The sequence below is a fragment of the Aquarana catesbeiana genome, linkage group LG09, assembly GCF_042186555.1.
Source record: "Aquarana catesbeiana isolate 2022-GZ linkage group LG09, ASM4218655v1, whole genome shotgun sequence".
NCBI classification, from domain to species: domain Eukaryota; kingdom Metazoa; phylum Chordata; class Amphibia; order Anura; family Ranidae; genus Aquarana; species Aquarana catesbeiana.
In genome coordinates, this window is record NC_133332.1 from 273,857,134 (window position 1) to 273,875,507 (window position 18,374).

Sequence of the window (18,374 nt, forward strand, 5' to 3'; positions counted from 1 at the left end):
CAGAATAGGCACTACAAGTCCCAGCATTGCAGGATCTAGCACCACTTGATGCTCTAGATAGGCCCTATAACTCCCAGCATTGCAGGATCTATCTAGAGCATCAAGTGGTGCTAGATCCTGCAATGCTGGGACTTGTAGTGCCTTTCCAGAGCAACTTGTGGTGATAGATCCTGCAATGTTGTGACTTGTAGTTCCTTTCGTGAGCAACTTGTGGTGATAGATCCTTCAATGCTGGGACTTGTAGTGCCTATCCTGAGAAACCTGTGGAGATAGATCTTGCAATGCTGGGACTTGTAGTGCTTATGATAGATTCTGAAATGCTTGGACTTTTAGTGCCTATCCACAGCAACCTGCGGTGATAGAAACTGCAATGCTGGGACTTGCAGTGCCTATGATAGACCCTACAATGCTGGGACTTGTAGTGAATATCCAGAGCAACCTGTGGTGATATATCCTGCAATGCTAGGTCTTGTAGTACCTATCCTGAGCAACCTGCAATGCTGGGACTTGTAGTGCCTTTGATAGGTCCTGCAATGCTGGGACTTGTAGTGCCTATCCTGAGCAACCTGTGGTGATAGATCTTGCAATGCTGGGTCTTGTAGTGCCTGTGATAGATCCTGCAATGCTGGGACTTGTAGTGCCTATGATAGATCCTGCAATGCTGGGACTTGTAGTGCCTATTCTGGGCAACTTGTGGTGAGAGATCCTGCAATGCTGGGACTTGTAATGCCTATGATAGTTCCTGCAAAGCTGGGACTTGTAGGGTCTATACAGAGTAACAATTGGTGATAGACCCTGCAATGCTGGGACTTGTAGTGCCTTTGATAGATCATGCAATGCTGGGACTTGTAATGCCTTTCCAGAGCAACCTGTGGTGATAGATCCTGCAATGCTGGGATTTGTAGTGCCTATCCAGAGCAACAAGTGGTGAAATAGCCTGCAATGCTGGGACTTGTAGTGCCTTTGACAGATCCTGCAATGCTGGGACTTGTAGTGCCTATGATATATCCTGCAATGCTGGGTCTTGTAGTACCTATCCTGAGCAACCTGTGGTGATAGATCCTGCAATGCTTGGACTAGTAATGTCTATGATATAACATACAATGCTGGGACTTGTAGTGCCTATCCAGACGAACTTGTGGTGATAGATCCTGCAATGCTATGACTTGTAGTGCCTATGATAGATGCTGCAATGCTGGGACTTGTAGTGCCTATCCTGAGCCACCTGTGTTGATAGATCTTGCAATGCTGGGACTTGTAGTTCTTTTCCTGAGCAACCTATGGTAATAGATCATGCAATACTGGGAATTGTAATGCCTATGATATATTATGCAATGCTGGGATTTGTAGTGCATTTGATAGATCCTGCAATGCTGGGACTTGTAGTGCCTTTCCAGAGCAACCTGTGGTGATAGATCCTGCAATGCTGGGACTTGTAGTTCCTTTCCTTAGCAACCTGTGATGATAGATCCTTCAATGCTGGCACTTGTAGTGCCTGTCCAGAGCAACCTGTGGTGATTAAATCCTGCAATGCTGGGACTTGTAGTGCCTATGATAGATCCTTCAATGCTGGTTCTTGAAGTACTTATCCTGAGCAACCTGTGGTGATAGATCATGCAATGCTGGGATTTGTAATGCCTATGATATATCATACAATGCTGGGACTTATAGTGCCTATCCTGAGCAACCTATGTTGATATATCCTTCAGTGCTATGACTTGTAGTGCCTATGATAGATGCGGCAATGCTATGACTTGTAGTGCCTATGATAGATGCTACAATGCTCGGACTTGTAGTGACTATTCTGAGAAACCTGTGTTGATGGATCTTGCAATGCTGGGACTTGTAGTGCTTATTCTGGGCAACTTGCGTTGATAGACCCTGAAATTCTGGGACCTGTAGTTCCTTTGATAGATCCTGAAATGCTGGGACTTGTTGTGCCTTTCCAGAGCAACCTGTGGTGATAGATCCTGCAATGCTGGGACTTGTAGTTCCTTTCCTGGGCAACTTGTGATGATAGATCCTTCAATGCTGGGACTTGTAGTGCCTTTCCTGAGCAACCTGTGGAGATAGATCTTGCAATGCTGGGACTTGTAGTGCTTATGATAGATCCTGAAATGCTTGGACTTTTAGTGCCTATCCACAGCAACCTGCGGTGATAGAAACTGCAATGCTGGGACTTGCAGTGCCTATGATAGACCCTACAATGCTGGGACTTGTAGTGAATATCCTGAACAACCTGTGTTGATATATCCTGCAATGCTGGAACTTGTAGTGCCTATCCTGAGCAACCTGTGGTGATAGATCTTGCAATGCTGGGACTTGTAGTGCCTATGATAGATCCTGCAATGCTGGGACTTGTAGTGCCTATGATAGATCCTGTAATGCTGGGACTTGTAGTGCTGATCCAGAGCAACCTGTGGTGATAGATCCTGCAATGCTAGGACTTGTAGTGCCTATGATATATCCTGCAATGCTAGGTCTTGTAGTACCTATCCTGAGCAACCTGCAATGCTGGGACTTGTAGTGCCTTTGATAGATCCTGTAATGCTGGGACTTGTTGTGCCTTTCCAGAGCAACCTGTGGTGATAGATTCTGCAATGCTGGGACTTGTAGTGCCTATGATAGATCCTGCAATGCTGGGAGTTGTAGGGCCTATCCAGAGCATTAAGTGGTGATAGACCCTGCAATGCTGGGACTTATAGTTCCTTTGATAGATCCTGAAATGCTGGGACTTGTAGTGCCTTTCCAGAGCAACCTGTGGTGATAGATCTTGCAATGCTATGACTTGTAGTGCCTATCTAGAGCAACAAGTGATGATAGACCCTGCAATGCTGTAACTTGTAGTGCGTTTGATAGACCCTGCAATGCTGGGACTTGTAGTGCCTTTCCAGAGCAACCTGTGGTGATAGATCCTGCAATGCTGGGACTTGTAGTTCCTTTCCTGAGCAACTTGTGGTGATAGATCCTTCAATGCTAGGACTTGTAGTGCCTATGATAGATCCTGCAATGCTGGGATTTGACGTGTTTATGATAGATCCTGTAATGCTGGGACTTGTAGTGCCAATCCAGAGCAACCTGTGGTGATAGATCCTGCAATGCTACGACTTGTAGTGCCTATGATATATCCTGCAATGCTGGGTCTTGTAGTACCTATCCTGAGCAATCTGTGGTGATAGATCCTGCAATGCTGAGACTTGTAGTGCCTATCCTGAGCAACCTGTGTTGATATATCCTTCAATGCTATGACTTGTAGTGCCTATGATAGATCTGGCAATCCTGGGACTTGTATTGCCTATGATAGATCCTGCAATGCTGGGACTTGTAGTGCCTATCCAGAGCAAGCTGTGGTGATACATCCTGCAATGCTATGACTTGTAATGCCTATGATTATGCTGCAATGCTGGGACTTGTAGTGCCTATCCTGAGCAACCTGTGTTTATAGATCTTGCAATGCTGGGACTTGTAGTGCATATTCTGGGCAACCTGTGGTGTTAGACCCTGCAATGCTGGGACTTGTAGTGCCTTTGAGAGATTCGGCAATGCTGGGACTTGTAGTGCCTTTGAGAGATCCTGCAATTCTGGGACTTGTAGTGCCTTTCCAGAGCAACCTGTGGTGATAGATCCTGCAATGCTAGGACTTGTTGTGCCTATCAAGAGCAACAAGTGGTGATAGACACTGCAATGCTAGGACTTGTAGTGCCTTTGATAGATCCTGCAATGCTGGGACTTGTAGTGCCTATCCTGAGCAACCTGTGGTGATAGATCCTCCAATTCTGGTACTTGTATTGCCTATGAAAGATCCTGCAATGTTGAGACTTGTAGTGCCTATCCAGAGCAACAAATGGTGATAGATCCTGCAATGCTGGGACTTGTAGTGCCTTTGATAGAGCGCGCAATGCTGGGACTTGTAGTGCCTATCCAGAGCAACCTGTGGTGATAGATCCTGCAATGCTGGGACTTGTAGTGCCTATCCTGAGCAACCTGTGGTGAGAGATCCTGCAATGCTGTGACTTGTAGTGGCTATTATAGATCCTGCAATGCTAGGACTTGTAATGCCTATGATAGATCCTGCAATGCTGGGAATTGTAGTGCCTATCCTGAGCAACCTGTGGTGATAGATTGTGTAATGCTGGGACTTGTAGTGCCTATCCTGAGCAACCTTTGGTGAGAGATCCTACAATGCTGGGACTTGTAGTGCCTATTATAGATCCTGTAATGCTAGAACTTGTAGTAACTATGATATTTCCTGTAATGCTGGGACTTGTAGTGCCTATCCTGAGCAACCTAAGGTGATAGAAACAGCAACACTGGTACTTGCAGTGCCTATGATAGATCCTACAATGCTGGGTTTTGTAGTGAATATACTGAGCAACCGGTGTTGATATATCCTGCAATGCTGGGACTTGTAGTGACTATCCTGAGAAACCTGTGGTGATTAAATCCTGCAATGCTGGGACTTGTAGTGCCAATCCTGAGCAACCTGTGGTGATTAAATCCTGCAATTCTGGGACTTGTAGTGTTGATCGTGAGCAACCTGTGGTGATAGATTCTGCAATGCTGGGACTTGTAGTGCCTATGATAGATCCTGCAATGCTGGGACTTGTAGTGCCTATGATAGATCCTGTAATGCTGGGACTTGTAGTGCTGATCCAGAGCAACCTGTGGTGATAGATCCTGCAATGCTGGGACTTGTAGTGCCTTTGATAGATCCTGTAATGCTGGGACTTGTTGTGCCTTTCCAGAGCAACCTGTGGTGATAGATTCTGCAATGCTGGGACTTGTAGTGCCTATGATAGATCCTGCAATGCTGGGAGTTGTAGGGCCTATCCAGAGCATCAAGTGGTGATAGACCCTGCAATGCTGGGACTTATAGTTCCTTTGATAGATCCTGCAATGCTGGGACTTGTAGTGCCTTTCCAGAGCAACCTGTGGTGATAGATCTTGCAATGCTATGACTTGTAGTGCCTATCTAGAGCAACAAGTGATGATAGACCCTGCAATGCTGTAACTTGTAGTGCGTTTGATAGACCCTGCAATGCTGGGACTTGTGGTGCCTTTCCAGAGCAATCTGTGGTGATAGATCCTGCAATGCTGGGACTTGTAGTTCCTTTCCTGAGCAACTTGTGGTGATAGATCTTTCAATGCTGGGACTTGTAGTTCCAATCCTGAGCAACCTGTGGTGATTAAATCCTGCAATTCTGGGACTTGTAGTGCCTATGATAGATCCTGCAATGCTGGGACTTGTAGTGCCTATGATAGATCCTGTAATGCAGGGACTTGTGCCGATCCAGAGCAACCTGTGGTGATAGATCCTGCAATGCTAGGACTTGTAGTGCCTATGATATATCCTGCAACGCTGGGTCTTGTAGTACCTATCCTGAGCAACCTGTGGTGATAGATCCTGCAATGCTGAGACTTGTAGTGCCTATCCTGAGCAACCTGTGTTGATATATCCTTCAATGCTATGACTTGTAGTGCCTATGATAGATCTGGCAATCCTGGGACTTGTATTGCCTATGATAGATCCTGCAATGCTGGGACTTGTAGTACCTATCCAGAGCAAGCTGTGGTGATACATCCTGCAATGCTATGACTTGTAGTGCCTATGATTATGCTGCAATGCTGGGACTTGTAGTGCCTATCCTGAGCAACCTGTGTTTATAGATCTTGCAATACTGGGACTTGTAGTGCATATTCTGGGCAACCTGTGGTGTTAGACCCTGCAATGCTGGGACTTGTAGTGCCTTTGAGAGATTCGGCAATGCTGGGACTTGTAGTGCCTTTGAGAGATCCTGCAATTCTGGGACTTGTAGTGCCTTTCCAGAGCAACATGTGGTGATAGATCCTGCAATGCTAGGACTTGTTGTGCCTATCAAGAGCAACAAGTGGTGATAGATCCTGCAATGCTGGGACTTGTAGTGCCTATCCTGAGCAACCTGTGTTGATATATCCTTCAATGCTATGACTTGTAGTGCCTATGATAAATCCGGCAATGCTGGGACTTGCAGTGCCTATGATAGATCCTGCAATGCTGGGACTTGTAGGGCCTATCCAGAGCAACAAGCGGTGATAGACCCTGCAATCTTGGAACTTGTAGTGCCTTTGATAGATCCTGCAATGCTCGGACTTGTATTGCCTATCCAGAGCAAACTGTGGTGATATATCCTGCAATGCTGGGACTTGTAGTGCCAATGATAGATCCTTCAGTGCTTGGACTTGTAGTGCCTATGATAGATCCTGCAATGCTGGAACTTGTAGTGCCTACCCTGAGCAACCTGTGGTGATAGATACTGCAATTCTGGTACTTGTACTACCTATGATAGATCCTGCAATGCTTGGACTTGTAGTTCCTATCCTGAGCAACCTGTGGTGATAGAAACTGCCATGCTGGGACTTGCAGTGCCTATGATAGATCCTACAATGCTGGGATTTGTAGTGAATATCCTGAGCAACCTGTGTTGATATATCCTGCAATGCTGCTACTTGTAGTGCCTATCCTGAGCAACCTGTGGTGATAAATCCTGCAATGCTGGGACTTGCAGTGCCTATCCGGAGCAACGTGTGGTGATAGATCCTGCAATGCTGGGACTTGTAGTGCCTATGATAGATCCTGCAATGCTGGGACTTTTAGGGCCTTATCCAGCAACCTGTGGTGATAGATCATGCAATGCTGGGACTTGTCGTGCCTATGATAGATCCTTTAATGCTGGGACTTGCCGTGCCTATGATAGATCCTACAATGCTAGGAAATGTAGTGTCTATCCAGAGCATTTATGCATGTACCTCCACTGTGGGGACACTCATATTTTAGTGTTAGGATCACAGATATCAGGGTGCCGTGACAAGGCTCTGTGGCTTACGCATGCATTTGCAAATACATGCGGACTAAACCCTTGTTTTTAACGCATACTGTTAGACAGGTTACTTTGGTTGTCTGCGAGCTGGTGGTAAGTAGGCTTGGAATTTTTTCCTGGGTATTCCCCAAGCCTTGTTATATCTGTTTGTAACCCTCCAATGCCGCTTACTGCAATAGCCTGCCATAAATGACTGTGGTGGCAAGTTTTTTGAGATCACCTTGGTGTGTGTATTGGTGCAGCAATGCACCAGCACCTTTGCAGCCATTGTGCTATTTGCTGGGTGTCTGGTGTGCTCCTGTACCTTTAAGAAGGGGTGGGCTGCCCTTCAGTCCACCTGCTCTCATTTATCCATCAGATTGCATGTGCCTCCACTGTAGGGACACTTATATTTTAGTGTTAGGACCACAGATATCAGGGTGCCGTGACGAGGCTCTCTGGCTTACGCATACGTTTGCAAATGCGTGTGGACTAAACCCCTGGTTTTAATGCATACTGTTAGACAGGTTAATTTGTTTGTCTGTGAACTGGTGGTAAGTAGGCTTGGAATTTTTTCCTGGGTATTCCCCAGGCCTTGTTTATATCTGTTTGTAGCCCTCTAATGCTGCTTACTGCGATAGCCAGCTATAAATGAGGGTGGTGGTAAGTTTTTTTTAGATCACCTTGGTGTGAGTATTGGTCCAGCAATGAAGCAGCACCTTTGCAGCCATTGTGCTATTTGTTGGGTGTCTGGTGTGCTCCTGTTACCTTTTAAGAAGGGATGGGCTGCCCTTCAGTCCACCTGCTCTCATTTATCCATCAGAATGCATGTGTCTCCACTGTGGGGACACTCATTTTAGTGTTAGGACCACAGATATCAGGGTGCCGTGATGAGGCACTGTGGCTTACGCATGCATTTGCAAATGCGTGCGTTCTAAACCCCTGATTTTAACTCATACTGTTAGAAAGGTTAATTTGGTTGTCTGTGAGCTGGTGGTAATAAGACTTGGAATTTTTTCCAGGGTATTCCCCAGGCCTTGTTTATACCTATCCAGAGCAACCTGTCATGATAGATCTTGCAGTGCCTATGATAGATCCTACAATGCTGGGACTTGTAGTGAATATCCTGAACAACCTGTGTTGATATATCCTGCAATGCTGGGACTTGCAGTGCCTATCCTGAGCAACCTGTGTTGATATATCCTTCAATGCTATGACTTGTAGTGCCTATGATAGATCCTGCAATGCTGGGACTTGTAGTGCCTATGATAAATGCTGTAAAGCTGGGACTTGTAGTGCCCATCCTGAGCAACCTGAGTTGATAGATCTTGCAATGCTGGGACTTGTAGTGCCTATGAAATATAATGCAATGCTAAGACTTCTAGTGCCTGTCCTGAGCAACATGTGGTGATAGAAACTCCAATGCTGGGACTTGCAGTGCCTAAGATACATCTTACAATGCTGGGACTTGTAGTGAATATCCTGAGCAACCTGTGTTGATATATCCTGTAGTACTGGGACTTGCAGTGCCTATCCAGAGCAACAAGTGGTGATAGATCATGCAATGCTGGGACTTGTAGTGCTTTTGATAGATCCTGCAATGCTGGAACTTGTAGTACCTATCCAGAGCAACCTGTGGTGATGGATCCTGCAATGCTGGGACTTGTAGTGCCTATCCTGATCAACCTGTGGTGGGTGATCCTGCAATGCTGGGACTTGTAGTGTCTATTATAGATCCTGCAATGCTAGGACTTGTAGTACCTATGATATATCCTTCAATGCTGGGACTTGTAGTGCCTATCCTGAGCAACCTCTTTTGATAGACCATGCAATTCTGGTACTTGTACTGCATAAGATAGATCCTGCAATGCTGGGACTTGTAGTGCCTATCCTGTGCAACCTGTGGTGATAGAAACTGCAATGCTGGGACTTGCAGTGCCTATGATAGATCCTACAATGCAGGGTCTTGTAGTGCCTATACTGAGCAACCCGTGTTGATATATCCTTCAATGCTATGACTTGTAGTGCCTATGATAGATTCGGCAATGCTGAGACTTGTAGTGCCCTTCCAAAGCAACCTTTGGTGATAGATCCTGCAATGCTGGGACTTGTAGTGCCTATCCAGAGCAACCTGTGGTGATAGATCCTGCAATGCTATGACTTCTAGCGCCTATGATAGATGCTGCAATGCTGGGACTTGTAGTGCCTATCCAGAGCAACCTGTGTTGATAGATCTTGCAATGCTGGGACTTGTAGTGCCTATCCTGAGCAATCTTTGGTGATTAAATCCTGCAATTCTGAGACTTGTAGTGCCTATGATAGATCCTGCAATGCTGGGACTTGTATTGCCTATGATATATCATACAATGCTGGGACTTGTAGTGCCTATCCTGAGCAACCTGTGTTGATATATACTTCAATGCTATGACTTGTAGTGGCTATGATAGATCCGGCAATGCTGGGACTTGTAGTGCCTATCCAGAGCAACAAGTGGTGATAGACCCTGCAATGCTGGGACTTGTATTGCCTATGATATATCTTACAATGCTATGACTTGTAGTGCCTATCCTGAGCAACCTGTGTTGATAGATCTTGCAATGCCTATTCTGGCCTACCTGTGATGATAGATCCTGCAATGCTGGGATTTGTAGGGCCTATCCAGAGCAACCTGTGGTGATAGATCCTGCAATTCTGGGACTTGTAGGGCCTTATCCAGATACTTGTGGTAATATATCCTGCAATGCTGGGACTTGTAGTGCCAATGATACATCCTGCAATGCTGGGACTTGTAGTGCTTATGATAGATCCTGCAATGCTGGGACTTGTAGTGCTTGGAAGATCCTGCAATGCTGGGACTTATAGTGCCTTTCTAGAGCAACCTGTGGTGATATATCCTGCAATGCTGGGACTTGTAGTTCCTTTCCTGAGCAACCTGTGGCGATAGATCCTGCAATTCTGGGACTTGTGGGGCCTTATCCAGATACCTGTGGTGATATATCCTTCAATGCTGGGAATTGTAGTGCATATGATACATTCTGCAATGCTGGGATTTGCAGTGAATATCCTGAGAAACCTGTGTTGATATATCCTGCAATGCTTGGACTTGTAGTGCCTAATCTGAGCAACCTTTGGTGATAGAAACTGCAATGCTGGGACTTGTAGTGTCTATGATAAATCCTGCAATGCTAGGACTTCTAGTGCCTATGATAGATCCTGTAATTCTGGGACTTGTAGGGCCTTATCCAGATACCTGTGGTGATATATCCTGCAATGCTGGGACTTGTAGTGCATCTGATACATCCTGCAATGCTGATACTTGTAGTGCCTATCTTGAACAACCTGTGTTGATAGATCTTGAAATGCTGGGATTTGTAGTGCCTATTCTGGGCAACTTGTGGTGATAGATCCTGCAATGCTGGGACTTGTAATGCATATGAAAGTTCCTGCAAAGCTGGGACTTGCAGGGTCTATCCAGAGCAAAAATTGGTGATAGACCCTGCAATGCTCCGACTTGTAGTGCCTATGATAGATCCTGCAATGCTGGGACTTGTAGTGTCTTTCCAGAGCAACCTGTGGTGATAGATCCTGCAATGCTGGGACTTGTAGTGCCTATCCAGAACAACAGGTGGTGATAGACCCTGCAATGCTCCGACTTGTAGTGCCTATGATAGATCCTGCAATGCTGCGACTTGTAGTGCCTTTCCAGAGCAACCTGTGGTGATAGATCTTTCATTGCTGGGTCTTGTAGTGCCTATGATATATCCTGCAATGCTGGGATTTGTAGTGCCTATACAGAGCAAACTGTGGTGATAGATCCTGCAATGCTCAGACTTGTATTGCCTATGATAGATGCTGCAATGCTGGGACTTGTAGTGCCTTTGCAGAGCAACCTGTGGTAATAGATCCTGCAATGCTGGGTCTTGTAGTGCTTTTGATAGATCCTGCAATGCTGGGACTTGTAGTGCCTTTCCAGAGCAACCTGTGGTGATAAATCCTGCAATGCTGGGACTTGTATTGCCTATACAGAGCAACCTGTGGTGATATAACCTGCAATGCTGGGACTTGTAGTGCCTATGATAGTTCCTGCAATGCTGGGACTTGTAGTGCCTATCCAGAGAAACCTGTGGTGATAGATCATGCATTACTGGGACTTGTAGTGCCTATGATATATCATGCAATTTTGGGATTGTAGTGCCTATCCTGAGCAACCTGTGTTGATATATCCTTCAATGCTATTACTTGTAGTGCCTATGATAGATCCGGCAATGCTTGGACTTTTAGTGCCTACAAAAGTTTCTGCAATGCTGGGACTTGTAGTGCCTATCCTTAGCAACCTGTGTTGATATATCCTTCAATGCTATGATAGATCTTGCAATGCCGGGACTTGTAGTGCCTATTCTGGGCAACCTGTGGTAATAGATCCTGCAATGCTGGGACTTGTAGTTCCTTTCCATAGCAACCTGTGGTGATAGATCCTGCAATGCTGGGACTAGTAGTGGCTATCCTGAGTAACCTGTGGTGATTAAATCCAGCAATGCTGGGACTTGTGGTGCCTAACCTGAGCAACTTGTGGTGAAAGATCCTGCAGTGCTGGGACTTGCAGTGCCTATGATAGATCCTATAATGCTGGGACTTGTAGTGCCAATCCTGAGCAACCTGTGGTGATAGATCCTGCAATGCAGGGGCGTGTAGTGGCTATGATAGATCCTATAATGCTGGGACTTGTTTTGCCTATCCAGAGCAACAAGTGGTGATAGACCCTGCAATGCTGGGACTTGTAGTGCCTTTGATAGATTCTGCAATGCTGGGACTTGTAGTGCCTTTCCAGAACAACTTGTGGTGATAGATCCTGCAATGCTAGGACTTGTAGTGCCTATGATATATCCTGCGATGCTGGGACTTGTAGTGCCTATACAAAGCATCCTGTGCTGATAGATCCTGCAATGCTTGGACATGTAGTGCATATCCTGGGAAACCTGTGGTGATTTAACCTGCAATGCTGGGACTTGTTGTGCCTATGATAGATCCTGCAGTGCTGGGACTTGTATTGCTTATCCAGAGCAACCTGTGGTGATATAACCTGCAATGCTGGGACTTGTAGTGCCTATGATAGTTCCTGCAATGCTGCGACTTGTAGTGCCTATCCAGAGAAACCTGTGGTGATAGATCATGCATTACTGGGACTTGTAGTGTCTATGATATATCATGCAATGCTGTGACTTGTAGTGCCTTTCCTGAGCAACCTGTGGTGATAGATCCTGCAATATTGAGACTTGTATTGCCTATGATATATCATGCAATGCTGGGACTGGTTGTGCCTCTCCTGAGCATCCTATGGTGATAGATCTTGCAGTGCTGGGACTTGTAGTGGTTATGATAGATCCTGAAATCCTTGGACTTTTGGTGACTATCCTCAGCAACCTGTGGTGATAGATCTTGCAATGCTGGGCTTGCAGTGCCTATGATAGATCCTAAGATGCTGATACTTGTAGTGCCTAGCCTGAACAACCTGTGTTGATAGATCTTGCTATGCTGGTACTTGTAGTGCCTATTCTGCGCAACTTGCGGTGATCGATCCTACAATGCTGGGACTTGTAATGCATATGATAGTTCCTGCAAAGCTGGGACTTGTAGGGTCTATCCAGAGCAACAATTGGTGATAGACCCTGCAATGCTGGGATTTGTAGTGCCTTTGATAGATCCTGCAATGCTTGGACTTGTTGTGTCATTTCAGAGAAACCTGTGGTGATATATCATGCAATGCTGGGACTTTTAGTGAATATGATAGATTCTGCAATGCTGGGACTTGTAGTGCCTTTGATAAATCCTGCAATGCTGGGACTTGTAGTGCCTTTCCAGAGCAACCTGTGATGATAGATCCTGCAATGCTGGGACTTGTAGTGCCTTTGCAGAGCAACCTGTGGCGATAGATCCTGCAATGCTGGGACTTGTAGTTTCCTTCCTGAACAACCTGTGGTGATAGATCCTGCAATGCTGGTACTTGTAGTGCCTTTGATAGATCCTGCAATGCTGGGACTTGTAGTGCCTATCCTGAGCAACCTGTGGTGATTAATTCCTGCAATGCTGGGACTTGTAGTGCTTATGATAGATATTGCAATGCTGGGACTTGTAGTGCCTATGATATATCCTGCAATGCTGGGTCTTGTAGTACCTATCCTGAGCAACCTGTGGTGATAGATCCTGCAATGCTGGGACTTGTAAAGCCTATGATATACCATACAATGCTGGGACTTGTAGTGCCTATCCAGACCAACCTGTGGTGATAGATCCTGCAATGCTATGACTTGTAGTGCCTATGATAGATGCTGCAATGCTGGGATTTGTAGTTCCTTTCCTGAGCAACCTGTGGTAATAGATCATGAAATACTGGGAATTGTGTTGCCTATGATATATTATGCAATGCTGGGACTTGTAGTGCCTATGATAGATCCTGCAATGCTGGGTCTTGTAGTGCCTATGATAGATCCTGCAATGCTGGGAATTGTAGTGCCTATCCTGAGCCACCTGTGGTGATAGATCCTGCAATGCTAGGACTTGCAGTGTCTATGATAGGATCCTACAATGCTGGGATTTGTAGTGAATATCCTGAGCAACCTGTATTGAGAGATCCTGCAATTCTGGTACTTGTACTGCCTATGCCTTTCCAGAGCAACCTGTGGTGATAGATTCTACAATGCTGGGAATTGTAGTTTCTTTTCTGAGCAACCTGTGGTGTTAGATCCTGCAATGCTAGGACTTGTAGTGCCTATCCTGAGCAACCTTTGGTGATACAAACTGCAAAGCTGGGACTTGCAGTGGCTAAGATATATCGTACAATGCTGCGACTTGTAGTGAATATCATAAGCAACCTGTGTTGATATATCCTGCAATGCTGGGACTTGTAATGCCTATCCCGAGCAACAAGTGGTGATAGCTCCTGCAATGCTGGGACTTGTAGTGCCTTTGATAGATCTTGCAATGCTGGGAATTGTAGTGCCTTTCCAGAGCAACCTGTGGTGTTAGATCCTGCAATTCTGGTACTTGTATTGCCTATGATAGATCCTACAAATGCTGAGACTTGTAGTGCCTGTCCAGAGTAACAAGTGGTGATAGATCCTTCAATGCTGGGACTTGTAGTGCCTTTGATAGATCCTGCAATGCTGGGACTTGTAGTGCCTATCCTGAGCAACCTATGTTGATATATCCTTCAATGCTATGACTTGTAGTGCCTATCCAGAGCAGGCTGTGGTGATACATCCTGCAATGCTATGACTTGTAGTGCCTATGATAGATGCTACAATGCTCGGACTTGTAGTGCCTATCCTGAGCAACCTGTGTTGATGGATCTTGCAATGCTGGGACTTGTAGTTCCTTTCCTGAGCAACTTGTGGTGATAGATCCTTCAATGCTGGGACTTGTAGTGCCTATCCTGAGAAACCTGTGGAGATAGATCTTGCAATGCTGGGTCTTGTAGTGCTTATGATAAATCCTGAAATGCTTGGACTTTTAGTGCCTATCCACAGCAACCTGCAGTGCTAGAAACTGCAATGCTGGGACTTGCAGTGCCTATGATAGACCCTACAATGCTGGGACTTGTAGTGAATATCCTGAACAACCTGTGTTGATATATCCTGCATTGCTGGGACTTGTAGTGCCTATGATAGATCCTGCAATGCTGGGACTTGTAGTGCCTATGATAGATCCTGTAATGCTGGGACTTGTAGTGCCTATGATAGATCCTGCAATGCTGGGACTTGTAGTGCGTATTCTGGGCAACCTGTGGTGATAGATCCTGAAATGCTGGGACTTGTAGTGCCTATGATAGATCATGCAATGCTGGGACTTGTAGTGCCTATTCTGGGCAACCTGTGGTGATAGATCCTGCAATGCTGGGACTTGTAGTGCCTATGATAGAACCTGCAATTCTGGGACTTGTAGGGCCTTATCCAGATACCTGTGCTGATATATCTAGCAATTCTTGGACTTGTAGTGCCTATGATAGATCCTGCAATGCTGGGACTTGTAGTGCCTATTCTGAGCAACCTGTGGTGATAGAAACTGCAATGCTAGGACTTGTAGTATCTATGATATATCCTGCAATGCTGGGACTTGTAGTGCCTATCCCGAGCAACAAGTGGTGATACCTCCTGCAATGCTGGGACTTGTCGTGCCTATTCTGGGCAACCTGTGGAGATAGATCTTGCAATGCTGGGACTTGTAGTGCTTATGATAGATCCTGAAATGCTTGGACTTTTAGTGCCTATCCACAGCAACCTGCGGTGATAGAAACTGCAATCCTGGGACTTGCAGTGAATATCCTGAACAACCTGTGTTTGATATATCCTGCAATGCTGGGACTTGTAGTGCCTATCCTGAGCAACCTGTGGTGATAGATCCTGCAATTTTCGTACTTGTACTGCCTATGATAGAGCCTGAAATGCATGGACTTTTAGGGCCTATCCAGAGCAACCTGTGGTGATAGATACTGCAATGCTGGGACTGTACTGCCAATGATAGATAATGCAATGCTGGGACTTGTAGTGCCTATCCAGAGCAACCTGTGGTGATAGATCCTGCAATGCTAGGACTTGTTGTGCCTTTGATATATCCTGCAATATTGGGTCTTGTAGTACCTATCCAGAGCAACCTGTGGTGATAGATACTGCAATGCTGGGACTGTACTGCCTATGATAGATCCTGCAAAGCTGGGACTTGTAATGCCTATGATATATCATACAATTCTCGGACTTGTAGTGCCTATCCTGAGCAACCTGTGTTGATATATCCTTCAATGCTATCACTTGTAGTGCCTATGATAGATTTGGCAATGCTGGGACTTGTAGTGCCTATGATAGATCCTGCAATGCTGGGACTTGTAGTGCCTATCCAGAGCAACCTGTGTTGATAGATCCTGCAATGCTGGGACTTGTAGTGGCTATGATAGATCCTGCAATGCTGGGACTTGAAGGGCCTATCCAGAGCAACAAGTGGTGATAGATCCTGCAATGCTATGACTTGTAGTGCCTTTGATAGATTCTGCAATGCTATGACTTGTAGTGCTTATGATAGATGCTGCAATGCTGGGACTTGTAGTGCCTATTCAGAGGAACCTGTGTTGATAGATGTTGCAATGCTGAGATTTGTAGTGCCTATTCTGGGCAACCTGTTGTGATCCTGCAATGCTGGGACTTGTAGTTCCTTTCCTGAGCAAGCTGTGGTAATAGATCATGCAATACTGGGACTTGTATTGCCTACGATATATCATGCAATGCTGGGACTTGTTGTGCCTCTCCTGAGCATCCTGTGGTGATAGATCTTGCAATGTTGGGACTTGTAATGATTATGATAGATCCTGAAATGCTTGGACATTTGGTGACTATCCTCAGCAACCTGTGGTGATAGATCTTGCAAAGCTGGGACTTGCAGTGCCTATGATAGATCCTACGATGCTGATACTTGTAGTACCTATCCTGAACAACCTGTGTTGATAGATATTGCTATGCTGGTACTTGTAGTGCCTATTCTGGGCAACTTGTGGTGATAGATCCTGCAATGCTGGGACTTGTAATGCATATGATAGTTCCTGCAAAGCTGGGACTTGTAGGGTCTATCCAGAACAACAATTGGTGATAGACCCTGCAATGCTCTGACTTGTAGTGCCTTTGATAGCTTCCTCAATGCTGGGACTTGTAGTGCCTTTCCAGAGCAACCTGTGGTGATAGATCCTGCAATGGTGGGACTTGTAGTGCCTTTCCAGAACAACAAGTGATAGACCCTGCAATGCTGGGACTTGTAGTGCCTTTGATAGATCCTGCAATGCTGGGACTTGTTGTGTCTTTCCAGAGTAACCTGTGGTGATAGATCCTGCAAATGCTGGGACTTGTAGTGTCTATGATTGATCCTGCAATGCTGGGACATGAAGGGCCTATCCAGAGCAACAAGTTGTGATAGACCCGGCAAATGCTGGGACTTGTAGTGCCTTTGATAAATCCTGCAAATGCTGGCACTTGTAGTGTCTATGATAGATCTTGCAATGCTGGGACTTGTAGTGCCTATCCAGAACAACAAGTGGTGATAGACCCTGCAATGCTGGGACTTGTAGTGCCTTTGATAGATCCCGCAATGCTGGGACTTGTAGTGCCTTTCCAGAGCAACCTGTGGCGATAGATCCTACAATGCTGGGGCTTGTAGTGCCTGTCCTGAGCAACCTGTGGTGATTAAATCCTGCAATTCTGGGACTTGTAGTGTTTATCCTGAGCAACCTGTGGTGACAGATTCAGCAATGCTGGCACTTGTAGTGCCTATGATAAAACCTGCAATGCTGGGACTTGTAGTGCCTATGATAGATCCTGTAATGCTGGGACTTTTAGTGCCTATCCAGAGCAACCTATGGTGATAGATCCTGCAATGCTAGGACTTGTAGTGCCTATGATATATCCTGCAATGCTGGGTCTTGTAGTACCTATCCTGAGCAACCTGTGGTAATAGATCCTGCAATGAAGGAATTGTAATGCCTATGCTATACCATACGATGCTGGGACTTGTAGTGCCTATCCTGAGCAACCCGTGTTGATATATCCTTCAATGGTATGACTTGTAGTGCCTATGATAAATCCAGCAATGCTGGGACTTGTAGTGCCTATGATAGATCATGCAATGCTGGGACTTGTAGTGCCTATCCAGACCAACCTGTGGTGATAGATCTGCCAATGCTATGACTTGTAGTGCCTATGATAGATCTTGCAATGCTGGGACTTGTAGTGGTTATGATAGATCCTGAAATGCTTGGACTTTTGGTGACTATCCTTATCAACCTGTGGTGATAGATCTTGCAATGCTGGGTTTGCAGTGCCTATGATAGATCCTAAGATGCTGATACTTGTAGTGCCTAGCCTGAACAACCTGTGTTGATAGATCTTGCTATGCTGGTACTTGTAGTGCCTATTCTGCGCAACTTGTGGTGATAGATCCTACAGTGCTGGGACTTCTAATGCATATGATAGTTCCTGTAAAGCTGGGACTTGTAGGGTCTATCCAGAGCAACAATTGGTGATAGACCCTGCAATGCTGGGACTTGTAGTTCCTTTGATAGATCATGCAATGCTGGGATTGGAGTGCCTATCCAGAGCAACAAGTGGTGAAATAGCCTGTAATGCTGGGACTTGTAGTGCCTTTGACAGATCCTGCAATGCTGGGACTTGTAGTGCCTATGATATATCCTGCAATGCTGGGTCTTGTAGTAGCTATCCTGAGCAACCTGTGGTGATAGATCCTGCAATGCTTGGACTTGTAATGCCTATGATATACAATACAATGCTGGGACTTGTAGTGCCTATCCAGACCAACCTGTGGTGATAGATGCTGCAATGCTGGGACTTGTAGTGCCTATCCTGAGCAACCTGTTTTGATAGATCTTGCAATGCTGGGACTTGTAGTGCCTATGATATATTATGCAATGCTGGGACTTGTAGTGCCTATGATAGATCCTGCAATGCTGGGAATTGAAGGGCCTATCCAGAGCAACAAGTGGTGATAGAC